Source organism: Sabethes cyaneus, chromosome 3 (assembly GCF_943734655.1).
Source record: "Sabethes cyaneus chromosome 3, idSabCyanKW18_F2, whole genome shotgun sequence".
Lineage (NCBI taxonomy): Eukaryota > Metazoa > Arthropoda > Insecta > Diptera > Culicidae > Sabethes > Sabethes cyaneus.
In genome coordinates this window covers 66,418,626-66,446,256 of record NC_071355.1, presented here as the reverse complement: position 1 = coordinate 66,446,256, position 27,631 = coordinate 66,418,626, and the positions used below count along the sequence as shown (strand labels likewise).

The 27,631-nt window shown below is 38.6% G+C and overlaps 1 protein-coding gene across 2 annotated transcripts in view; it reads left to right on the top strand.

Moving 5' to 3' along the window:
* The window catches only part of LOC128744581 (extracellular serine/threonine protein CG31145), a 129,967-nt gene that overhangs the window by 54,012 nt on the left and 48,324 nt on the right, over positions 1–27,631 (top strand). The window contains exon 1 of one of the 2 annotated variants that reach the window (XM_053841704.1): positions 935–975. The exons of the other annotated variant lie outside the window; for it this stretch is intronic. The gene's annotated coding sequence lies outside the window, so the exon portion shown is untranslated. Of the gene's footprint in view, positions 1–934; positions 976–27,631 lie in introns of those variants that run through there. 2 annotated transcript variants of the gene reach the window in all.

Sequence of the window (27,631 nt, the reverse complement as noted above, 5' to 3'; positions counted from 1 at the left end):
TGAGACCTCAGCTGCTTTCGTGACGTTGGATGGACTGAAGCAAGGGGACGCATTCTCTAACCTGCTATTCAACATTGCCTTGGAAGGTGCATTACGAAGAGCAAACGTGGAAAGGAATGGAACTATCATCACGAAATCTCACATGCTTCTTGGTTTTGCGGATGACGTCGATATCATCGGAATCAACCGTAGAGCAGTAGAAGAGGCCTTTAGGCCCTTTAAAAGGGAAGCTGCGAGATTGGGACTTACCATTAATACCGCCAAAACGAAGTACATGGTTGCTGGTAGGGAACGTGGGAGCTCAAGTGGTGTTGGTGCCGAGGTGGAGTTAGATGGGGAACGATATGAAGTAGTGGAGGAATTTATACACCTTGGTACACTCGTGACATGTGACAACGATGTAAGCCGCGAAGTGAAACGACGAGTTGCAGCCGCGAATCGGGCTTTCTACGGATTACGTAGCCAGCTGAAGTCCCGTAGTTTGCAAATTCGCACAAAACTGGCGCTCTACAGAACACTAATCCTCCCGGTGGCCCTTTACGGACACGAATCATGGACGCTAAAGGAAGCTGATCGGCGAGTGCTTGGGGTTTTTGAGCGTAAAATTCTGCGATCTATACTTGGTGGCAAAATGGAAAATGGAGTGTGGCGCAGACGCATGAATCACGAGCTGTACCAAGTATACAAATATGCTGATATAGTGACGGTAGTGCAATGTGGCAGGCTGCGGTGGGCTGGACACGTGGCCAGAATGCCCGATGAAAGAGTAGCCAAAACTATTTTCAGCAGAGAACCAGGAAGAGGCCGTAGACTCCGAGGCAGACCCCGCACCCGGTGGGTGTGTGCTGTCGAAGACGATGCACGTTCAGCTGGTGTTCGTGGGGATTGGAGAACGGCAGCCCAGGACCGACGGTACTGGAGGACTATAATTCGTTCGGCGCAGGATCGGTAACGGACCGTTGCCACTAAAGTAAAGTAAGTAAAGGGACGGTAGGGAAAGAAATGAAAATTTTTTGGTGATGATGGAAAAGATTGGAAAGGTGAGGGGGGGAGTAGATACGCTTAATAAGTTGTCGTTGTAACTCCTACCTTTTGTCCAATGCTGGAAGGTGCATGGATCGAACCAAGATTATAGATCTGGGATTATAAGCGGATTCGAACCCACAACACCCACCAGGGCATGTGGTTCGCTGGTACTTGTACCTTTAAACCATAGAGCGCTGGGTCTGCTTCATACGTGGACACGGCTGCCGCGACGGTTGTAGCTTAGGAATAAGGAAGTAGGCAAAACAAAACACGTAAGAACGAAACGGAACAAGATTGGACAGTATCAAAACGACGAGTTTGCTTTTAAGATCGTAGTCAGTACGGACAACCGCGGGCATAGTCAAAAAATAAATTGTATTTATTATTTCTTACTTATACCTTTCTAAAGTTATTTTTTTCGAAATTATTTGAAGTTTTTTTGAAGACTAATTCAATATATGCGTGAGAGTTGTAAAAATTTGTATGTCTTTTAAAATTATCGTTGTGCTGAATGATCCCAGACTTTAATCTAATGTTATACATGGGCATAGTTAATGGACATATGAATGACCACAATATTTAAAAATGTCGAGTTGTCCTATTTTCACAGAAAACTCTGATGAAAGTTGTCCGATTCTCATGGTGAAAATTCGTAACTCTTGAACATACCTCTATTGGTATTTATTTATTATATCTTAGCTTCTCTGTGCCCAAAAACTAACAATGAATGGCGCGCTTTTTGAAAACTATTCACATTTTCCACCGGTTGTTGACCCAAAATTGTATGCAAACAATTTAACCCACAAACAGCCGCATCGGATATGGTAATTACCGGTGGCGGTGCAACATGCCCTCTGTGCGTTCCCTCGTTTAGACGTCACACGCGAACAGCTTACCCTAGAAATGCAAATTTGAGCAAACGAAAAATTTAGCGTTGGAACTGATGAACGCGCTGTAAAGGTAATTTAACTGCTGATCAAACAAAAGAAAACCAGCGCGCGAAAGCCAAAACAAGAAAGAAAGGAACTGCATAAAAACAAACAATGAGTGAAGCCAATTAGAAAGCAGAACAAAAGCGCCAGCACAAGCCTCGGCAGACACTCGCGGAAAGCTTATTTATTATTGCTTCCTGTAGGTTGCCCTTCGGATTCCACCGGGCGGTGCCACCGTACTGGTACCACCCACGGTTCGTACGGCAAGGTGCGCCGTAAATTCTCTTTAGCGTTTTATGATGTTTTGTTTTCGCGGCTATTTGCACGTCGTCAGTTTTGCCACCGTGCTTCCTCTGTCTGACGAATGACGACCGATGGTATAAGGTTATCTGGTCGACTGCCGATAGGGCTTGGTTTGTCAGGCGCCACCAGGTGTTTTTCCTTCGCTAGGAAAAGAACAGAAAAAAAGCAACAGCGACGAGTAGGTACTAAATTCACACGGAAGTACGGCCGGTAAATAGCGATAAAATAGTTCTGCAAAGAGGAAACGGAGAAAAACTTGCATTTACTGCACGATGCACTCCCATTAAGAAACATGACTTTTCTTGAGGAAAATTCCGGTGTACTTTGCTACCTGTACAAGCAACGCCAACCTGATTTACCGTTAATGTACTTTCGTTTGTTAACGGTTGAAGATGTTTGGTTTGTTTTTATGGCTTTCTTTGATTTTCCCTCGCTGCATTGTGATTACTGTGGCACTGCAAGTGTAATTGAGACGACACGACGTGGCGGCATGGATGCTGAATGTATTTATTTCTGAAAGAATAAAATCGTTCGATGGACATCATCACTCGCTGCCCCCGGAACGAATGTGTGTGGTTTAATATACATCGTTATGAATGCTAATAGAACTTCATTTCCTAGTTATTTAATGAACGTTTAATTTGCACTATAACATCGGACTGATTGATGTTCTTGCTAGACAATGCCAGTTTTCTTTTTTTTAAATTTTATTTGCGCTATCAACAGGATAATTCTATTCCTTAATGATGATTGAATTAATTAAAATTGTCCCAATCACTTAATTGCCGCTCTGAACAAATTAAACTCGAAACCTACTACTGCGCTATTATATAATCTGAGAAGTCCAACGGTACTATCGTGCATCCCGTTATTTGTCCTGCTGGTGTCAATTAATTGATATTTTCAATTTCGGAAAATTTTTACTTGTAACAGTAGTCAAATACTGTGGAGTAACAATGGAAACTCTTTCTAGAACTTCGGAGACGGAAATAGTAGCAATATTACGACACACAACTAGAATATCTATTCCAAATAACCATGTGAGTTTTATCGCATTCTTATTACGGTTTTCATTACCAATTTAGGTCGTAAAGGCTACCATAAGCACGTAATAAGATTCAAATAATTGCTGGGTTATTTTTGCACTTAAATCTCCGCTCTACAGCTTCAATACGCCCAAATGCGTTCCGACTTAGACAGCTCACGATGTTTAGGAGTTCCATTCTGGACACCACTGCTGTGGTGTGAAGCGAATTTGGCGTCATTTGCTGAATACAGGTTCTGGTTGACAGAGCACATCCCAGCGAATTATTCGATAAAGAGTATGGTTTTTCTACTTGTACTTCGGTGGATTTACTTGAAGCAACCGTGGATGTGTTGCGCGTATAAGATGGATGAAGTGTATCTTTCCGATGTGCCAACAGTACCTGATGACCACATCTTCGTTTGATCTTTCTCGGACTTTCGTAAAAGTTTCGAGAAAAAGTAAACCCAATTCGCAAGAGCTATCCCCGTCAATGTAAGCTCTACCCGGAGGGACCGGCCAAAATGAAACCTACAAATGTTTTACAAATATCTCTGAATCTGGGTAAGCCTGGTCTTGCTTATTGAGCAGTGTCCGAGAATCTGGAAGCCCAGCCAAACAAACTGCATGTTTCGGTCCCGAGCCTCAAGCAAGCAAATAAAAATGTGGCTCTTTAAGCGGGAGTATCGGTTATATATTTCCACGTAGTTAAAATTGGCGGTGCTAGTCAGCGATCTTAGTCTTGCTGTCAAGGGTATGCTGGACTTTGGAATTGGCCCCTTCAAGTAATGCGATGTGCAGCCGGTAAACTGCGAGTAACTGTATAAAGTATCGACATTCCCCGCATGCAAATTACGCGGCGATAGAATCAAGCGTTCTTTAAGGGAGCGCTTTAAACCTAGCTTCGCAGAAATGTTCAAAATCTGAGACGATACTTTCGATACTTATACACGTTTTTCCTAGCAGTTTTACCAAAAAAGACACTTCTGTCATTGGTGGAGAATCTAGAGACAAATCTATTTTTCCCTAAACTTACAAGTAACTTACTTACAAGCAAGTAACGAAACAACCCGAGTAACAATGTGAGGTTGGTTGCAATTTTATTGCGTTTTTCATGACCAATTTTGGTTATAAAAGCCATCATAATAGTGTAATAAAACCATAATTGTTGCTTGGGAAAGGTGTTTATATTATCCAAACAGAGTGGGACAAGGCGTGAATGGGAAAAAGCGGAATTTTAGGTAACGGAGGGCAATTGACACAACGACTAATTTTTTCGATCCTTCCCTTTACGTCCTATCCCACTCTGTTGAGTACTATTAACACCTTTGTTTCATTACTTTCTTCTACCGTTCCCTCCGTCGATTTTAAAAACTATATCAAGTCAAAAAACGAGGTTGGTCTTGGGAATAAATTCCCAAGTAGAACGGCGAATACTAAGGATTCCGGAATTACAGTGAAAATTCGAAGCAAATTCCTTCTCTATTTTTCGATTGCGTTATTTCTTGTATAATTTTTGAAAATTTTTTCTGTACCCAACCCAAATACCATTTTGTATCAGTTTTGCATTACTTATAAACGAGAAAAGACCACGGAAATTTGACGGAAATGCGACGAAAATTCGATCAAAATAACGTGACAATACGATGAAAAGACGTTTTTCCGCAATAGGGGCAAAAACAAAAAGACTAAAACGACAAAAAAGATGTTTAAAAAGAGTCTACAAATAACAAATCACGCAAAACAGACTGAAAATATGACGAAAATGAAACAAAATGACGAAGAAAAGACAGCGAAAAGAGCATATGTTTGTTCATAAGAATCATTGTTTAAGTGAATGTTAAAAAGAAAAGAGCGAAATATTCAGATCCAATTCTTCATTACGTGGCGGAGGGGGGGGGGGGTTCATGAGTATTTCTTTTAAAACTCACTTGTTTGCATTACTTTCACAGCTTACCGCTGTAGTACAAAATATAGCACTTACGCAAAAATTTCTGTTTTATTTGTATGGGAGTCCGTATCCTCCTACCACAGGGGTGAGGGGTCTCAAACCATTATTAAAAAAATTCCTGCCTGCAAAACCCCCCACATGCCAAATATGGTTCCATTTGATTAATTAGTTTTCGAGTTATGACGAAATTTGTATTTCATTTGTATAAGATTCCCCCCTCCTAAAGTGGGGAGGGGTCTCAATTCACCTTAGAAAAAATTCTTGGCTCCAGAAACACCCACATGTAAAATTTTGTTCCATTTGCTTGATTAGTTCTCGAGTTATGCAGAAATTTGTGTTTGTATGGAAGCCCCCCCCTCTTAGTGGGGGGAGGGGTCTCTAACCATCATAAGAACCTTCTCTGGTCCCAAAAACCCCTATATGCAAATTTTAACGCCGATCGGTTCAGTAGTTTTCGATTCTATAAGGAACATTCGGGCAGACAGGCAGAAATCCATTTTTATAGGATACTAGCTGACCCGACAAACTTCGTATTGCCACAAATTAACCTGTGTTGTACATAAGTCATGAATCTCGGATGATCTTTGTCACAATCTCGAGTTTTGCAAGCCCCCCAGTGGGCGGCGCTTCCGACGGCGGGTCACCGGCAACACACGCGACCGTTTCGTCCTGAATGATCTAGTGTTACTATAGATAGCTTTTGTGCTCTTGTATTAACTAATGTTTTATGGAAGAGTCTCGAATTTCTCGAGCTCGATTAGTTTTTAAGTTTCGCAAAAATTTCTGTTTTATTTGTATGAGAGTCCATATACCCCTACCACAGGGGTGAGAGGTCTCTAACTATCGTAAAATAAATTCAAGACTCCAAAATCTCCCACATGCCAAATTTGGTTCCATTTGCTTGATTAATTCTCGAGTTATGAGGAAATTTGCATTTCATTTGTATAGGAGCCCCCCTTCCTAAAGTGGTGAGGGGTCCCAATTCATCATAGAAAAAAATTTTGTCTCCAAAAACACCCACGTGCCAAATTTTGTTCCATTTGCTTGATTAGTTCTCGAGTTATGAGGAAATTTGTATTTCGTTTGTATAGGAGCCCCCCCTCTTAAAGTAGGGAGGGGTCCTTATTTACCATAGAAAATATTCTTGCCCTCGAAAACACCCACATGCCAAATTTTGTTCCATTTGCTTGATTAGTTCTTCAGTTATGAGGAAATTTGTATTTCATGTGTATAGGATTCCCCCCTTCTAAAACGGGGAGGGGTCCCAATTCATCATAGAAAAAATTTTTGTCTCCAAAAACACCCACGTGCCTAATTTGGTTCCATTTGCTTAATTACTTCTCGAGTTATGAGGAAAATTGTGTTTCTTTGGTACACGAGCCCCCCCTCTTAAAGTGGGGAGGGGTCCTAATTTACTATAGAAAATATTCTTGCCCTCGAAAACTTTCACATGCCAAATTTGGTTCCATTTGCTTGATTAGTTCTCGAGTTATGAGGAAATTTGTATGGAAGCCCCCCCTTTTAAAGATGAGAGAAGTTATAATTCCCCTTATAAAGAGGGGAGGGGTCTCAATTTACCATAGAATAAATTCTTGTCACCGAAAACACCCACATGCCAAATTTTGTTCTATTTGCTTGATTAGTTGTCGAGTTATGCAGAAATTTGTGTCTCATTTGTATGGGAGCCCCCCCTCTTAGTGGGGGGAGGGGTTTCTAACCATCACTAAAACCTTTCCTGGCCCCAAAAAACCTCTACATGCATATTTTCATGCCGATTGGTTCAGTAGTTTTCGATTCTATAAGGAACATACGGACAGACAGACAGACAGACAGACAGACAGACAGACAGACAGAAATCCTTCTTTATAGGTATAGACTAGCTGACCCGACAAACTTCGTATTGCCACAAATTAACCTGTGTTGTACATAAATCATGAATCTCGGATGATCTTTGTCACAATCTCGAGTTTTGCAAGCCCCCCAGTGGGCGGCACTTCCGACGGCGGGTCACCGGCAACACTCGCGACCGTCTCGTCCTGAATGATCTAGTGTTACTATAGATGGTTTTTGTGGTCTTGTATTGACTAATATTTTATGGAAGAGTCTCGAATTTCTCGAGTTCGATTAGTTTTTGAGTTTCGCAAAAATTTCTGTTTTATTTGTATGAGAGTCCATATCCCCCTACCACAGGGGTGAGAGGTCTCTAACTATCGTAAAATAAATTCAAGACTCCAAAATCTCCCACATGCCAAATTTGGTTCCATTTGCTTGATTAGTTCTCAAGTTTTAAGGAAATTTGAATTTCATTTGTATGGGAGCTCCCCTCTTAAAAGGGGAAGGGGTCGTAATTCACCATAGAAAAAATTTCTGCCATGTAAAACTCCCACATGCCAAATTTGGTTCCATTTGATTGATTGGTTCTCGAGATAAGAGGAAATTTGCATTTCATTTGTATGACAGCCCACCCTCTTAAAGGGGAGATGGGCCATAACTCGCTTTTTAAAGAAGAGAGGGGTCTCAATTCACCATAGAAAAAAATCTTGCGTCCAAAACCACTTACATGTCAAATTTGGTTCCATTTACTTGATTAGTTCTCGAGTTATGAAGAAATTTGTTTTTCATTTGTATAGAAGCCCCCCCTCCTAAAGTGGGAAGGGGTCCCAATTCATCATAGAAAAAAATTTTGTCTCCAAAAACACCCACGTGTCAAATTTGGTTCCAGTTGCTTGATTAGTTCTCGAGTTATGAGGAAATTTGTATTTCGTTTGTATAGGAGCCCCCCCTCTTATAGTGGGGAGGGGTTCTAATTCACCATAGAAAATATTCATGCCCTAGAAAACTTTCACATGCCAAATATGGTTCCATTTGCTTGATTAATTCTCGAGTTATGAGGAAATTTGCATTTTATTTGTATAGGAGCCCCCCTTCCTAAAGTGTGGAGGGGTCCCAATTCAACATAGAAAAAAACGTTGTCTCCAAAAACACCCACGTGCCAAATTTTGTTTCATTTGCTTGATTAGTTCTCGAGTTATGAGGTAATTTGTATTTCGTTTGTATAGGAGCCCCCCCTTTTAAAGTGGGGAGGGGTCCTTATTCACCATAGAAAATATTCTTGCCCTCGAAAACTTTCACATGCCAAATTTTGTTCCATTTGCTTGATTAGTTCTTCAGTTATGAGGAAATTTGTATTTCGTGTGTATAGGATCCCCCCTCCTAAAGTGAGGAGGGGTCCCAGTTCATCATCGAAAAAGTTTTTGTCTCCAAAAACTCCCACGTGCCAAATTTGGTTCCATTTGCTTGATTAGTTCTTGAGTTATGAGGAAATTTGTATTTCGTTTGTATAAGAGCCCCCCCTCTTAAAGTTGGGAGGGGTCCCAATTCACCATATAAAATATTCATGCCCAAGAAAACTTTCACATGCCAAATATGGTTCCATTTGCTTGAGTAATTCTCGAGTTATGAGGAAATTTGCATTTCATTTGTATAGGAGCCCCCCTTCCTAAAGTGGGGAGGGGTCCCAATTCATCATAGAAAAAAATTTTGTCTCCAAAAACACCCACGTGCCAAATTTGGTTCCATTTGCTTAATTACTTCTCGAGTTATGAGGAAAATTGTGTTTCTTTGGTACAGGAGCCCCCCTCTTAAAGTGGGGAGGGGTCCTAATTTACTATAGAAAATATTCTTGCCCTCGAAAACCTTCACATGCCAAATTTGGTTCCATTTGCTTGATTAGTTCTCGAGTTATGAGGAAATTTGTATGGAAGCCCCCCCTTTTAAAGAGGAGAGGAGTTATAATTCCCCTTATAAAGAGGGGAGGGGTCTCAATTTACCATAGAATAACTTCTTGTCACCGAAGACACCCACATGCCAAATTTTGTGCTATTTGCTTGATTAGTTGTCGAGTTATGCAGAAATTTGTGTTTCATTTGTATGGGAGCCCTCCCTCTTAGTGGGGGGAGGGGTTTCTAACCATCACTAAAACCTTTCCTGGCCCCAAAAAACCTCTACATGCATATTTTCATGCCGATTGGTTCAGTAGTTTTCGTTTCTATAAGGAACATACGGACAGACAGACAGACAGACAGACAGACAGAAATCCTTCTTTGTAGGTATAGACAACCCAAATACCACTTTGTATCAGTTTTGCATTATTTATAAACGAAAAAAAACACAGAAATTTGACGGAAATGCGACGAAAATACGATCAAAATAACTTGACAATACGATGAAAAGACGGCAAAACGATGCCGCAATAGGGACAAAAACAAAATGACTAAAACGACAAAAAATATGTTTGAAAAAAGTCTACAAATAACAAATCACGCAAAAAAGACTGAAAAGATGACGAAAATTAAACAAAATGACGAAGGAAAAACAGCGCAAAGAGAATAGTTTCGACAACAGAGGGCGACACAAAAACGGAAAAAGTGATGAAAAGACAACAATAAACCGGCAAATTGACGACAAAAAACGATGAAAGAAAGACAAAAATACGAACAGAAAATGACAATACACCAAATATACAGCAAGAAAGAAAAAATGACGGAACGAAAATACGATAAAACGAAGGTAAAAATATGATAAAAACTACAAGATATACAGCCTTAAGGGTTGTACGAAAGGATGACGTAGAACTATATAAGAACTATATCATTTGATCAAAGACTACTGTAAACTTCATTTCTGGCATATGTTTGTTCCTAAGAATCATTGTTTAAGTGAATGTTAAAAAGAGAAGAGCGAAATATTCAGATCCAATTCTTCATTACGTGGGAGGGGGGGAGGTGTTCATAAGTATTTCTTTTAAAAATCACTTGTTTGCATCATAAAGGGTGAAATAGTAATAAATGACCACAGATTATTGTATTAAATATGATTATGCGTAGCTTGACATGTTTCAATAATCTTACTTCAACTCGCATGTGGCCTTTAAAAGGGCCATTGGTTACAAATAACATTAAAGCCAAAGCACGATCATCGCAAATATGACGTGCCATTCCAATGTCCTTGTCTTTTGACATGAGTGGCAACAGTCACGTCACTTAGCGGCATCGATTCACTGTCTCTTACTCCGAGAATGTTCTACTAGATTACTTTCACAGCTTACCACTGTAGCACAAAATATAGCACTTACGCAAAAATCTCTGTTTTATTTGTATGAGAGTCCTTATCCTCCTACCACAGGGGTGAAGGGTCTCAAACCATCATAAAATAGATTCCCTCCAAAAACCCTCACATGTCAATTCTGGTACTTTTTGCTTGATTAGTTCTGGAGTTATGAGGAAATTTGTATATCATTTGTATGGGAGCCCCCCTCCGAGGGGTAAGACACTTCACAATATTATCATATATTAATATATTAGGCCCTACTAAAGCCCTATAAATGTATACCTTAATAGGGCTTTAGGTTATATTTATGGGTGGGAACGGTAAATATATTAAGAGAAAAGTAATATATTTTCGACAGTGTCTCCCCCCTCGCGCCCCTCCTAATGAGAAGAGGGGTCTCAATTCACCATAGAAAAAGAATCTTACCTACTGAACCCCCCACATGCCAAATCTGGTTCCATGTTCTTTATTGGTTCTAGAGTTATGAGGAAATTTGTAATTCATTTGGATGGGAACCCCCCTCTTAGAAGGGGAAAAACCCCCACCTGCCAAATTTGGTTCGTTTGGCTTGATTAGTTTTCGAGTTATAAGGAAATTTGTATATTATTTGTATGGGAACCCACCCTCCTAAAGAGAGGAGGGGTATCAATTCACCATAGAACAAATTTTTGCCTTCTAAAACCCCCAAATGCCAAATTTGATTCCATTTGCTTGATTAGTTCTAGAGTTTTGAGGAAATTTGTGTTTCATTTGTATAGCGGCCCCCCCCTTTACTCCCTCCTTAATATCTGGTCATTTTATCTATCCAACGACACATAAATTGTTCAGTTGCGTTCAGTAGTTTAGTAGTTATTAACATTATTAGCAGGTTATTAGCAGGAAATTTTTTGTTAACCTCGAATTTGTTAACTATTGTTTGCGTCTGTCAATTGGGTACAGAATTTTATAAAATTCTTAAATCCTTCGATCCAAACTGTACCATAATTTTGAAAAATAGTACCCAAAAATAATCATGAATATTTGACCAAGAGAAACTCTTTTCCAACGAAAGTAATTTTGATCTTATTTTCTTGTCGCTTATTTTTTGGTACTTTAATTTGCTTGAAGTGGTAATTTTTTTAGAACGTGCAGATTACTTCTAAAGTATGTATTTTTCTTTTTACAACTAGGGACCGTTTAGTTCGCTTCGAGGTACGATACTGGTCTAACAAACCAGTCGTCGTATGTTCGAGTCTCAGCTGAACGATACTGCTAGAGTCAGTAAGTTCGTTGCGCTAGCCTCGTTATTGTCCTGTACTCTAATAACCGGCTGCAAAGTCTGTCGATGTCTTGAAAGGTGCTTATACCTAAGGCGTTACTACCTTGGGATGATTTGATGAGCGTATGTCTTATTGTTTTATCCGTCATTGTTCATTCCCGCTGCAGTAAATTAAGTATTATCATAACAATTTCGTTTAAAGTTTCTTATATCTAACGTAATAAAGGCTCATTGCGTCAATCTAACTCCCAAGCCAATGTACTGAAGACGAGCCATAATTATGGATATAAATTATATTACGGCTATAATTATAATTTTTCACATATTTTTTTACTATTTCCCTGCTCTTTTGCGCCGGAAATTTAGCTATCTAAGTCTAGCCATCAACAAGCAAAGCATACGACAGCAAATAGACTCAACCAGTAAACTCACAGGAATTTGTAATAACAGCTAATAATATAATAAGATGAGCTGGAATACTCTTAACGTAGATAACAAATTTATTGACTGGGATAATTGGTGTGTAAATAGAATTTCTTCTTATGCAGTAATAATAATTCATCATGCAGTTGTAAATTAACGGCACCTAGAATAAATCGTCATAATTACACTAATGCTCTGCTTACCAACCAGCAACAAAAAAAAACTTTTAGAACAAGTAAGAAAACATTCTCTTCAATCATAATTATAACGGAAATCTGGTTTTATTTATCTCCTGATTTTTATTTTTCCCATTTTGTTCAACATTCCATTTTCTGCCTTTCGCACGCATACTGAAGTCGTAGAAGTGGGACATAATGGAAATCCGAAAGCTGAAATTTAATTCTTTAGTCACATCCGACTGCACCATTCCCAGGTGTCTCACTGAATTGCTTCATATGCATATGCAATCACTTCTTGGCGGAATACAACTACAATCAGTAAGTCGGCAGATAGTAATGCAATTTTTACCTGTTCGTTGAAAATCGTCATCCGTCATCAATCGTCTCGGCTGTTCTTTTACCGCAAAAACAAATTTACCGATTACACCGTAAGCAACCTCTACCCCGCCCGGTTTCGATAAATGCATCGTGAAAATCAAACTGCGGTGAGAAAAGATAATCATTTAACCATACAAATGAATGCGCATAAGTACACACAAATAAACACAAATGCACACTCACAGAGGTATGTACACAGCATTAAAGCAGACCAAAGCAACCGGATCGGGTGGCAGCCGCAGGAAATCGCTGATTATCTTTTTATCGAATAAAAACAAGCAACACTTACGCCGACAACAATTACGGTAATGAATATGAGAAATGCGTTTTACGTGTTTTATTTTTTATGCTCGATAGTCTTCCCCTTTTATATTTAATTCAACCGAATGTCTATTAAACGGAGAAAATGTTGCATTTTATAAGAAATTTTGAACTTTCAACCTGCTTTAGAAATCTAAAAGAGATAAAAATTTAGTCAAAAGCAAACAATAGAACCATGGTTCAGTACAAATCCAATGACAATATTCTCGATCGCTTCGCAACCAACCAACACCAACACGTGCTACATTAGCTTCAACATCATCGCATCGATTGACATTGAACGAAAATTACCAACCAAATTTCAACCAATTATTGACTTTTTGCTAGGTTCATTACGGAAGAAATGACCATTAAAAGCATTATTTCTTTTCAACCTCGTTTAGTTGTCTAAAAGGTGTGGATGCTATATGAGTGTCACCCGGAAATGTTTCCAACGTAAAGTCAACTATTCCTAATGTTAAGCTACGTCAGTCTGAGCCGGCTGGTTTGATACGCAAAGCGTGCCTTTCATTCAGCTTAATTTTATTGGGTCACTAATTAAAATCATTACGGCCAGTTTTTATGGCTGAAATTAAAATTTATTAAACAATCAATGCTCGGCCCATACTAGAAACAGGTATTTTTATTGGGTAAACAATTTTGCGTGAATTTTTCCACAATTTATTTACTTGATGAATTGTTTACCCTAGTGCTGGACATTCAGCACCTTTCGTGTTCATGTATGAAACATCGGTGATGCCCAAGGCCGTCGTTATTGATTGACGCACATGAAAAAACCAATTCTCCGGTGCCGCTTTAGCCCTACTGATTTGATTGCAGGGTTTGGCAGAGAGCATCGCGAACGGGAAACCGCCGCCGCAATATGCGAACCTGCAGTCTGCGCTGGCCTAGGCTGACAGTAACAGTGCAAACAAAGGAGAAAACAATCATGCATGTACACGGCGGGATAGACAACTGTGCCGAGGATGCCGGCAGTATCGTAAATCAATCAGCGGATATGAATTTATTGCCGCACGCTGCGCTGCCAAGGTGAAGGTGATGGAATCTGGACGGATGGATGGAAGTGCGACGTCACAAAAAATGTGTAGGTACCAATCGAGCCAAACGGTGAAATACTGTACCGCGGGGTTAACATGATATGTTTGGTTGGTTTCCGCAAGATAAATCACCATTTTTTGCAATAATTAAGCATTATCTACTGCTTGATGTGTAAATTTTTATCAAAAGTTGTATATTTTTATTTTTGAAATAAAAAGATCAGTGCATGTCCCCGATAGGCGTTTTGGCCACTGCTAGTCGTTACTCAACCATTCAATGGTTCACAAACTGTCACATCAAATTTCGAAATATGCAGATTATACAAATAAATATACGTATGCACTTTGCAGGTTATCGAAAATTCGCATTTTATACACTGGTGTTTTCCGCTGCGTCAAGAGATTCAGCAAGTATTCAATTCAGAAAGATTACACTGCTCTCTACACATGTTTAATACCTGATCGTTGCCGATTTTGTGTCTACGAGGCAACACAGTCGAATGCGTGTGATTGAGCGTAACTGAGCACACAGCAACCCTGCTGGTATTCTTTTGTAGAAAAAGTTCGCCGAATACGTTACACGAAACAAAAACATTCCAGCTTGCCAAATATACATCATCCAAAATTGTATTGAAGATGTGCTATTTATGTCCAAACTTTTATTTTTTGTTTCAGATGAAGATTTGTTTAAAATGGCTACATTTGTATATAAAAGTCTGGCAGCTTACAAAGGCTTAAATGATCCCATTCGTGAAATCTAAGCTATGATGTTTTTATTTATTTCCCTGCCAAAGATACCAGTATTGATTTTCATGGAAAACGATAAACTAGAAATCCAATTACATTGTAAAAATCTCTAATACCCAAGCTGCTCGTATTGCTCATTGAATTTAGTAATATCATAATGACACTCATCGATAAATGTTTGAAACTGTTCTTGCAGAAAATGATTTACATAAATTAAAAATCCCGAAGAAAGTGATAAATAAGAAGTGAAGTGAAGATAAATGTACATTGAAACTCAACGTTGGATAAGGTGGAAAGCGCCGATAAAAGAAAACTAAAAGACGACCTTAAATAATCGAGTAAAGTCCAGTCTCCGAAAAGTTTTTGAAATTGTTATTAACAATTATCAAAGAAAAATAAAAGCATTTAACCAAATGAGCTAATTATACAAAGAAATCTAGAAAAGTATCATCTTTTAAAATTAAAAAGGTCTAGTTTGAGAATTTTATTTGTATTGAATAATAATCGGCATCCTGCTGTCGTTGTGAAATCTAACTGATACTGAGTTAGATACTGCACTTCATACAAAGTTTACAACCAGTGGTAGTGTCCAAGTCGTTCCCTAGTTCAAGTTGATGTCTTGAAGGTAAAGTATTGAAGTGAATGTGACAAGTATATGAGTTGTATATAATCTCTCAATTCCAAAAATTCTAGCGTTTTTCAAAATGAACTGTTGAATTGCATAAAAAATCAAAGGGATTGTGTTCAAGACATGACCGTGTTGGTGACGTAGGACTACGTAAGTCTTTGTAGCGATAGTAGCTTTTATCCATGCATGTAATAATACCATTCTTCATGTGCATCTGCTAACTACATACAGAATATAAACATGCTACATGCATTGTATGTAACATTTATCAAAGAAACATTGTATAAGCTCAATCTTCAATAGAGTTATTTCCAATTAATCGGCGAACATGTGCATCCATATCCATACTAAACATAATTCCGTACTTTTCCAACACAGATATCAAATTCGTCTATGCTTGAATGTCTCGTCATAAGGAATTTGCGATTTGTTGGGACAAGAGATTTTTGTCTCTTTTTCTGGCGTACTTCCCTAACAAAGACATCAAATTGGTCTAAGTTTTATCGCGCTCCCAAGAAAACTTCTTGGGACAAGAAGGCCTTGTTACTTTTTCTAGTGCGCTACTCTAACACAGACATCAAATTGGTCAAATTATCGTGGTCCTAAGAAATTTTCTTGGGGCGAGGAGGCACGAGCGCACTTTCCTTACACAGACATCAAATTGGTTTAGGTTAATCGTAATACGTAAAAAATTTCGTTGGGAGGAGAAAACTGTCACTTTTTCTGTCGTACTTCCCAAGCACAGATATCAAATTGCTCTAGGTTCAATCATCGCAAAGAATCTTCGACCTGTTGCAACGGAGATTCTGTCACTTTTTATCTTAAAATACGTTAAAGCATATATGACGTCTGTTCCTACCAATCACGAAGCGAGGATTTCTAGTTGGACAATGCTTCATTATTTTGACGTAGGACTACGTCTTACGGCAAGTTTTGAGATAGGGTGTCATTCCAAAAAATCGTAAAATGTGAGCGTCACGAAAAATGAAAGGTTTTGAGGTTTCGATTTTCAATATTCTCACACCAATCGATCGGAAAATCTTCTAAGAATTGACCCAAAAGAAGAAAAGTATGGATTCTTGATGTTGAACTATTGAAAAATCGAAAATAATGAACCTATGTTTTACCAGAATTCTCGCTTCGTGATTGGTTGTAAGATTCTTTACGATGATCTAAACCTATACCAATTTGACATCTGTGCTTGGGAAGTAAGCCAAAGCAAGTGACAAAGTTTCCTCATTTCAACAAGATTTCTTAACACCGCGGTTCAACCTAGACCATTTTGATGTCCTAGCTTGGGAAGTACGCCAGAGAGAGTTTCAAAGCCCCCTCGAGCCAACAGATTTCTTACGAACGCGATTAAACCTAGTCCAATTTGATGTCTGTGTTAGTGAAGTGTGCCAAAAAAATTGACACAAGTCAAGTTCTTTACTGCGAGACGATTAAACCTCGGCGAACTTGATATCTGTGTTGGAAGCATGTGCCACAGCTGTAGTGTTCGGTTTTAATACGATTTTGTATGAATACGCCTGCTTGCCATTTCATTAGAAGTGTTGTGAAAAGATGTGCTGTTGATAAAATAGGATTGAATTGGTAAAATCCTTTCAACGTGGGAAACCATGGATAATAAAAACAATCTTGAATTTCAGTAAGGTAGCAGGAAAGCAATAGTTTGTGTTCTTGATTTTGTTAAATTGTTTTCAAATGCACAATCTTTTGAGAATTGAACGTATGCAATGTTACTACTTTGATAAATGTTACATACAACGCATGTAGCATGTATATATGTTGAATATAGCATGTATACATGAAGAATCGAATGATTACAAGCATGAATACATGCCACTATCACTACAAAGAGACTTACGTAGTCTTGCGTCACCTATATATGCGGTCGTGTCTTGTACACAACCCCTCTGACTTTTTAATTTTTTAATAGTGCAATCTCAAGAATCAAAATCGTTCTTTATTTGAGCCGACGCGTAAAAGATTTTCTTATCGGTTCGTGCAAATATATAGAAAATTGATTAGATTTTTTTTAAATGAACCCCTGTACCAGCTACCTTCCTGAAAAACGTAGCCCTACGTCAAAATTTTTAGACTGGCAATGAAACACAAATTTAGGCAATTAAAAGATCTCTAAATATATATTTGAATGTATATGAATGTGAAATTTAGCTGCATCATATGTTTTGTGGTGAAGTCATCAAATGTTATCGGCTGGTGAAATGCAATTTAGTTCATTTCGGACTTGGGACCAATGAAACAAGTCGTTGTCTATAATGTATCTTCACTTCTTTTAAAACATGCTTCGATCAAAAATGATGTTAAGCTATTGGTAGAGATCATTTTTCTCAACACAAGACGTACCATTTGATCATCGAAGGCCAATTCTTTATAATGCCTTGCCGAAGAAAAATTATTAGTGCAAGTTTAACGAGTTCGCGCGGCTTGCTTTTTCGGTTCGTTGTTGATCGGAATGATAGGCTATTTGCTCTTGTGCAGTTGCTTTGAACCATCAACATCAAATACTTCTTTCGTAAGCGAGCACAAACATTGTTAAAATACAAGTCTCGCGATTATTCGGGGCGGCTCAGTTTAGAAGTTGCTATATATCATTCAACAAAGCTCATTACGCAGCTCTATGTTGATAGAGCAGAGTATCCAGGTACCCATCTTGGAAATCCTGATACATCCTTGAGGCAAAAAATCCTTGAGCTCAAACGTCCTTAAGACTTGACCCTTCTATATTGATAGGCTTTACAGCCGGCTGTTAGAGTCTGGACTATTACGGATCGAGTGCGACAATCCTACTGACTCTGCCCAGCCGAGATTCTAATGTACGACTGGCTTGTTAGACCAGCATTCTTGTAGGCTCGGGATACATCGGCAATCTACACAAATAAAAGAATAAAGGATGGCATGTCGAACTCTCGGTTATTTCTATTCATGATTAACTTTTTTCTTTGAAAGTATGCTCTTGAAATTTATTCTGACTTGAAAAAAACATGTAATGCGTTGAGATAATCATTGGCGCACATGTAAGAAAAGTTTATTGCTGTTTTCATGAGCCACTATGTGGCATCTATTTGGTATTGAGATGACTTTTGTGTACAAATAGTACCACGCTTCCTCGCATGCTAAAAGTATTGGACATGTGCCATAGTTCATTTTGAATGGTTTAATGTAAGTCGTCGCAACCTAATCAACGGAATTACAAAATAACTTTGACAGCCATCAACATTTCATGCATTCATGCAAATACTTATATTTCATGCATAGTTTTCTTTAAGAATCGTCGGAATAACGATGAATTTGCAAAACCAATTTGAACCCAGCATCGGCCACATTCTATTTTTACCCCACAATTGTATTAAGAAAACATGAACAAGTCTTGTTCGCTCCATTCTACGTAAGAATCGATAGAAAAGGCATGCTTTTTTTCTTTTCTTTCATCTGAGGAAATCAATTCAAATTCTATGTTTTCTTTTCAAGAATCTTGAAAAGAATTCCTTTCAATTGATTTTATATAAAATTATAACAATTCCAAAGAACACCCAATTCTTCAATCACAATGATGCGCGAATTCAGCCCATTCGAGTCAACTGGAGCAAAACTGACAACAATCAAACATAATAAGGCTTATTACGAAACTGGCAGTCTTTCGCTATGTTGTATAATGAACATTCAGACAACGTCGGGACGCTCGCATCTCCTCCGCTTTTTAACCAGTCATGTCCCAGTGATATGTATCCAATTGTTCCAGTTTGTTTGTCCCGGTTTCGCTCGACTGGCATGCATTTGGAGTCGACGTTTCAGGGTTAGCGCCGTAGGCCAATGTCGTGGCTACATTCCTGACTGCAAGATAAATCACGATAGAGTCAATCAAGCCGATGTTACCCGCATCGGACGACAGTCAGGCCGGTGACAAATGTCACTGATTTGAGAATTTCGTATTAAAATTCTAAATTGAACTTGCGAACCCACGTCAGATTGCTGCGAAGCCGATCGTGATAACCCTGACTACCGGGATTGGCGGAGATGATTGGTTTGGGACTAGCAGCGAAAGATTAGCAATCGGTTTTGCATATGGATGAATTCGCGGTTCGATGCCACACGAGAAGCATGGAACTGTCAGTCTTCAGTGGTAGTTCGTTCAATAAATCATTGGGTGGGCCCTTCCAAAAAAGCTGTAGATTTTATATTCGAATCGCACAATACTACATTACAACCATGACACTTCATTGTAAACGTTGCAGCAACTCAGTCCAATATCAATGCCAATCTTTGAACTCTTATTTTCGCTTCAAGAGCGAAACTAAATCGCTAATTTGTCATCCTCGTTGATGACGGTGGAACTCTATTTATTAGACTATTTTGAATTCAACGGTGGCAACTCACCAACTGGAATAAAACAGATAAATCGAAGGTATTCAAATAATCGATGTCTAATGGTCTCAATTTACGCCTCAATTTGTCAGTAAATTCGTAATTTTTCGGATTTATAAAGCCTTCAATAGCAACACTGGCACACTTGCAGTGTTCGTTTAGATTTGGGTTTTATTCGCACCTTCGCTAAAAGTGCTAATCGCCAATCACTGCCGCAGCTTAGTTCGGTCGACTGTGACCGTAATGATTTCCGCACCTGCCTGCCTGCCGTTTCCGCTTCATCGCTTTGAAAAACCGGTCCATCCAAAGGTGATGAGTCGATCAACCGGTACAAATTTGACTTTATTCATGCAGTATTCGATACGCACAAGTGCCGGTAGCTATTCATATGTGAAACGTTCATACAATCAAACTATCGAGGACTCTCTTTTCCTGCCAATAAAATCGTGTTTCCTGTAATGAAGAGCAACATTTTAATGGTATTTGAATTGCTTCTCAATAGCGTTTTCCTAATTAATCTTGTTCCTAATGTTATTTTAAGTACCATACTTTTCTTAAGACACATCACTGTTGAGGCACTGATTGTCATTATTTATATGGGATTTATTTACGCTAGCAACAGCAATTTGCATGAAGTTTATCACCTATGCATGGCAATCTAATGCAGTTCAAATAGCAACAGTTAATTTACTGAATGTTTGCTATCATATCCGGAGAAGTGATACGATTTAATTTTTGATGATTTGTTTGTGTAATAAATTTCTTAAATTGCTGTAACCCGTTTACGGCAAATCAGTTTGCTTTTATAGCTTTATTTTCTCACTTGCAGCACACCCAAAGCAACTCTACCAAGCGATTGTGAGCTAATAAAATTAGTGAAGAACTTTTTTTTTATTGCAAACACATCAGCTATGTTGCTCTCTGACTTTGGTACGAGCTTATTTCTGAGACCTTTCCAGGGAGATTTTTAACGGCTTCTTTGGTATGGAAAACGGTACGGACCGTATTTGTCTGTAAAGATGCTTACAAATTGGAACGTTAAGTTCAACCTGAGTAAATGGTAATTTTCTTTTCCGATGCATTTATGTTACGAGCCAGAGGTAGAAATACGTTACAAGGAATGTTTTATTCCCAGCACTTGCATCTCTACACAGAAGGAAAGAATGAAACTCTCATTTGACTTAATCTCAACTGCCCATGGTTTCATAGTTAACGTAACAATCAACATCACCATTATATAGAAAATATGCTTTTATTGTGAAAAATGTTTGATGTCGTATCATCATTCATAACTATGATTTTTTCGATCAAATAATCTGTCAGTTTAGCAGAGATTATTGGTCAAAAGAAGGCCAATGAGGTTCTGTGATTTATTTTGCGTGTAATGTGTTAAAAAAATAAAATGCATCCGCCAATTTAGGCGAATAAACAGACTGTTTATTCTCATAGCTTGGCTTAAAGCTTGTGGAAAACAAGTTAGAACAGCAACTGGTTGATTATGCTGGGAGTTACAACTATGAAATCAGCAGAATAGCTCTACTCTGTCACTTTGTTTTATGAATAGAAACAACCGAAATTCTAATAGCTAGAATGTATGTCTAATTATCGTTTGTGCCTGAGAAGCATGGCGATCGTATTGATAATATATGGAGAAATTTGGTTTTGAAACTTTTCGTTGATTTTCACTATTTATCAATTGAACTAGCTGACCCGACAAACTTCGTATTGCCACAAATTAACCTGTGTTGTACATAAATCATGAATCTCGGATGATCTTTATCACTTCTCGAGTTTTGCAAGCCCCCCAGTGGGCGGCGCTTCCGATGGCGGGTCACCGGCAACACTCGCGACCGGCTCGTCCTGAATGATCTAGTGTTACTATAGATAGTTTTTGTGGTCTTGTTATTGATTAATGTTTTATGGAAGAGTCTCGAATTTCTCGAGTTGGATTAGTTTTTGAGTTTCGCCAAAATTTCTGTTTTATTTGTATGAGAGTCCATATCCCCCTACCACAGGGGTGAGAGGTCTCTAACTATCATAAAATAAATTCAAGACTCAAAAATCTCCTACATGCTAAATTTGGTTCCATTTGCTTGATTAGTACTCAAATTATAAGGAAATTTGTATTTCATTTGCATGGAAGCCCACCCTCTTAATAGGGAAAGGGGTCGTAATACACCACAGAAAAAAAATTCTGCCATCTAAAACTCTCACATGCCAAATTTGGTTCCATTTACTTGATTAGTTCTAAAGTTATGAGCAAATTTGTATTTCGTTTGAATGGGAGCCCCCCCCCCCCTCCTAAAAAGGTAAGAAGTCCTAATTCATCATGGGAAAAATGGTTGCCTCCAAAAACACCCACATGCCAAATTTGGTTCCATTTGCTGGATTAGTTCTCGAGTTATGAGGAAATTTGTATCTCGTTTGTACAGGACCCCCCCTCCTAAAGTGGGGAGGGGTCCCAATTCATCAATGAAAAAAAAATTGTCTCCAAAAACACACACATGCCAAATTTGGTTCAATTCGCTTGATTAGTTCTCGAGTTATGAGGAAATTTGTATTTCATTTGTACAGGAGCCCCTCCTCTTAAAGTGGGGAGGGGTCCTAATTCACCATAGAAAATTTTCTTGCTCTCGAAAACCTTCACATGCCAAATTTGGTTGCATTTGCTGGATTAGTTCTCGAGTTATGAGGAAATTTGTATGGAAGTCCCCCCTCTTAAAGTGGAGAGGAGTTATAATTCCTCTTATAAAGAGGGGAGGGGTCTCAATTCACCATAGAATAAATTCTTGTCACCAAAAAAAACACCCACATGCCAAATGTTGTTCTATTTGCTTGATTAGTTCTCGAGTTAGGAGGAAATTTGTATTTCATTTGTACAGGAGCCCCCCCTCTTAGAGTGGGGAGGGGTCCTAATTCACCGTAGAAAATTTTCTTGCCCTCGAAAACCTTCACATGCCAAAGTTGGTTCCATTTGCTTGATTAGTTCTCGAGTTATGAGGAAATTTGTATGGCAGCCCCCCCTCTTAAAGGAGAGAGGAGTTACAATTCCTCTTATAAAGAGGGAGGGGTCTCAATTTACCATAGAATAAATTCTTGTCACCGAAAACACCCACATGCCAAATTTGGTTCTATTTGCTTGATTAGTTCTCGAGTTATGAGGAAATTTGTATTTCATTTGTATAGGAGCCCCCCCTCCTAAAGTGGGGAGACGTTCTTATTCATCATAGAAAACATTCTTGCCTCCAAAAACACCTACATGCCAAATTTGGTTCCATTTGCTGGATTAGCTCTCGAGTTATAAGGAAATTTGTATTTCGTTTGTATAGGAGCCCCCCCCCCTCTTAAAGTGGGGAGGGGTCCCAATTCATCATAGAAAAAATTTTGTCTTCAAAAACACACACATGCCAAATTTGGTTCCATTTGCTTGATTAGTTCTCGAGTTATGAGGAAATTGGTATTTCATTTGTACAGGAGCCCCCCCTCTTAAAGTGAGGAGGGGTCCTAATTCAACATAGAAAATTTTCTTGCCCTCGAAAACCTTCACATGCCAAATTTGGTTCCATTTGCTTGATTAGTTCTCGAGTTATGAGGAAATTGGTATGGAAACCCCCCCTCTTAAAGGGGAGAGGAGTTATAATTCCCCTTATAAAGAGGGGAGGGGTCTCAAATTACCCTAGAATAAATTCTTGTCACCGAAAACACCCACATGCCAAATTTGGTTCTATTTGCTGGATTAGCTCTCGAATTATGCAGAAATTTGTGTTTCATTTGTATGGGAGCCCCCCCTCTTAGTGGGGGGAGGGGTCTCTAACCATCACTAAAACCTTTCCTGGCCCTAAAAACCTCTACATGCAAATTTTCACGCCGATTGGTTCAGTAGTTTTTGATTCTATAAGGAACACAGGACAGACAGACAGACAGACAGACAGACAGACAGACAGACAGAAATCCTTCTTTATAGGTATAGATAACAATGTTATACAAATAAATGTACAATTACTACATCTTTTATGAATCAAATGGTATACAAACCATTGAGAACCGTTGAACCACACGATAATTGAACCGTCCTATTGTAGCATCATGTACCACATGTCTCTAACATATTAAAATAAAATATAAGCAGGGTAAGTCATGTCCTTTTATTGCTATTAGGACCATCCTAATAAAAAATAATTGAACCATCCTACCTGCGAAATACTTTTGTGTAAGTGAATAAATTGTTCTACGAACTATTTTGAAACGAATATTTTGTGTACTAATCAGTCGCGTTTGAATATTTTGTGAATTTGTGAAAATAGTGAAATTCTAGTAAAAGCAAGTCGGACAAAATTCTCTTTTTACCCAAAAAAAATTTAGTATGAAAGTCTGTGCCTGTGCTCACGAAGGATGAATGCAGGTTCAATTCAACAACTCTTCCCTTCCATTCCCAAAAAAATCCTTCTTCATTACTTTCTCTTACCGTCCCTTCATCAATTGTAGAATCATCGTTTCAAAAAAATATTAATATATGCCTGACCGCATTTCAAGGTCATGACTAAAATCACGAGTTTGGTCAATTTCATAGGAACGGAGCCTTTCTCCGAAGACCCGCGCTGAGAAACGCGGACTAACATGCTTACGGACGAAAAACGTCACACGCAGTACCTTGCAAGTCGTAAGGGCCTGCATAGTGTCGTCGTCCTGAGAGTTAAAACAAGTTAGATTAAAACTTCTCGGTCGGTGGTTTCTACAGTAGATGGAGGAAGAGGTACAATTTGTGTCTAAAAATAGCCCAACCCTTGTCGCTACGGTTAATAAGGGGGGTTGTACAGCTTCTTTTGTCCAACGCCTCTACGGTTCAAACGTACACGGGTACCAGCGAGCCACACGCCCTGGCAGGTATTGTGGGTTCAAATCCAGTTATAATCTCTGATTATAGCTTGGTTCGACCCATGCACCTTCCAGCATTAGACAAAAGATAGGAGTCACAACGACAACTTGTTAAGCGTAGCTATCTATTACCCCCCCCCCCCCCTTCCTTTCCGCTCTTTCCCCTCCATTCCCAAAAAAAATCCTTCTTCATTACTTTCACTTACCGTCCCTTCATCAATTGTAGAATCATCGTTTCAAAAAAATATGAATATAGTTGCCAAAAACTTTCCAAATTAAATTCCACTATTAATATTTATTTAGGACAGACACGTATTTCGCCTACGACTTGCAGGCTTCATTAGTGTCTGTTTTCGAACTGAATGTATTTATTTAATCAAAAAAACTAGTTTTCGGAGATTGCACAACTTTGTTGATGCGGTGGTTTTATCCACCTATAATACCAATGTGCACGATAAAATTTAATGCGCATATACTGCACCACTACGAAGACTGCTGACAATTTATCGTTTATCCTATATTTTATTATGGTCGCTATAAATGAAACAGGATGATCTGACAGCAAAACTTCAACTTTTCTGCTCACGGGTGTATACCAAAGCCGGCTGACTGATTTAGCTTTTTACCAGAGCAAGCTGTTCGCTTAATCGAACAAAACGAAAAATTTCATTAGATTATGGCGGTTGCCGTCAAGCAACGAAAAGCATAATCGATTTTATTGCTGCTTTCAGTAGAGTATACTAAACCGACTTAAGCTTATAGCCTGACTCTTCAACAGGTTACAAAAACCTTCTGAAGAGGGGGCCTCTCGGTCGAAACAAAGTTTTATGGAGGTCATCAGTAGGTTCTAGTGGAACTCATAGTTTTATTAGCAGTGAAATCGATCATGAAAACCACTAGAGGCTCGTTATAAAACTTAAACTGACTTGAGTATCGCTCTTCTTCCATTTTGCTTAGTGGTGAGGTTTAGACACGGGACAAAAAAGTAAAAAAATGTATGTGAAGGCGCTTGAGTGCTGTGATTTTTTTGCTTAGATGCAATTTGCTCAGTGGTAATTTCAATTCATCTATTCCAAGAGAGCTGAGCACATTGTAGTATTTCATTTGCAACTGATCGATCTACATCTCCAGCAAGAAAATAATGTGATTACAGTTTTAAGGAACAGGCAGTCGTGTATTGCTTCGATGCACGCCGTCTGCGTGTGTTCACTGATGTTATTTACAATGGCAGTAGCAATGTTCATCATATTAATCATATTAATCTGAATATCAAGAAATTCAGGAAAAATCAAAACAATTTTTGTGTCACAATTAGTAAATATGAGCTTTTAAACAAAATCAAAACAATACAAAATTACATCAAATTTATTTCCATTTAATTTTAGCATTATTTTGACACACATTTATGTAAAACTTGTCTCCATTTTATATGCCTTTTGCCCACTAATTTTTCATTCTAAATCAGTAAAAAAGCAGGGTCACTGTTCTTCCATAAGCACAGCGTACACCAGGTTTAGCCTCGTATATTTTTTTCCTAACCTTGAAACTGTTGTTGCCACTTCGAAGAAGTCCCTGCTAAGTCAAAGGTCTCCCGGACATTAACCTCCGAGAATAAATAAAAACATTGTCACATCGCCCTCGACAATGATTATGTTACAAAGAACAGAGTAATTTGTTAAGAATAATATACCCTTCATTCTATTTTCACAGTCTCTTCAATTTGAACAAAGAGTACAACAGAGTACATTTTATATAGTTCATTTCGTCCGGAAATTTCTTCTTATACTCAGGAAAACATCAGAAACTCGACGTTTCTATTACTTTTGTTCTTGGAAATTACAGTAGTCTTATTAAACGATGATTTTGAACTCACGTTTCTTACATCAAACTGGCTTTCTTCTGATTCCAATTACAATCAAGAAGCGGCCAACTCTCATGCCGCTCAAAGGTTTCACCAAAGAACGCCGCCCGAACGTACTTAAGCATCATCATGAGCAGATTCAATTATTAGAGCTATTAAAAGGAACCAAACAAACTAGTTGCGCGGAATGAAAAGGACCTATAGACTACAGTAATCGACCGATCAAGTGAACTCGTAAAGTGTAGTACATGAAAGACTATGCTATAGCAACGTATCAATTTTCCCCGAAACATGTCAATCAATCAACAACATTTGGAACCATCATGTTTGTCATTAGTGTGACTGCCGAAGAGTACAACCTGTCCAGGTGTGATGCGTAAATGTCTCAGACTGTAAAAGTAATTGACAGTGTAGAGAGTTTGCCTGAATTGGGATTTCCAGCGAGATGTCTACGAACCACCAGATAAACATTCGCCCACCAATTATCATTAATTTTGCCCCCTGTTTTCTATCTTAATTTTTGAAGCGAGATTGTCTACCTTTCCAATTTATAGTCCCGTTTATTGTGGCACGTACCGATTTAACATTGAAAGCAGCTTTCCGCATTCGACAATGTAACGTATTCCAGCACAGCAAATCGTGTGCAACGTAAAATCCGAAACATAATCTATGGAATCCGTTTTACGACTGTACACACACAGTTAGCACCAATCAATGATATGAATATGACGATCGTTAAACCGTCGTTATCAGCGATTGGATGGATTATATATTTTTTTTGTTTTAATATTTTTTATGGATGCGGATCTTTAAAATAAGCTCTGCCCGGAGCAATAATTCGCAACATTGAGCTGATAAGTAATGTTGATTGTGAAATAGCGTTTTATAAATTAATACATCGTGATTGTGCTTCGGTATCGTTTGCATTCAAATGGCCAATTTAGACGGCAGTTAAACCACACAACACGCCATGATCCGGTTTGACTCTCTAGAGGAAGCAATTTCAGACCAGATCGTTCGCAGTGCCAGTGTGTGGTACATACATGATTTTTTTAATGGATGTAAAACAATTACCCGGTGGTTAGGATTGTTTTCCTAGTTCTAATGCATATTTTTTAATGTTTAACCTTTACGTCCCCGACATCAAAAATGAAGGTACTTTCAGTTACACTTTTGGCTCTATCTCATCT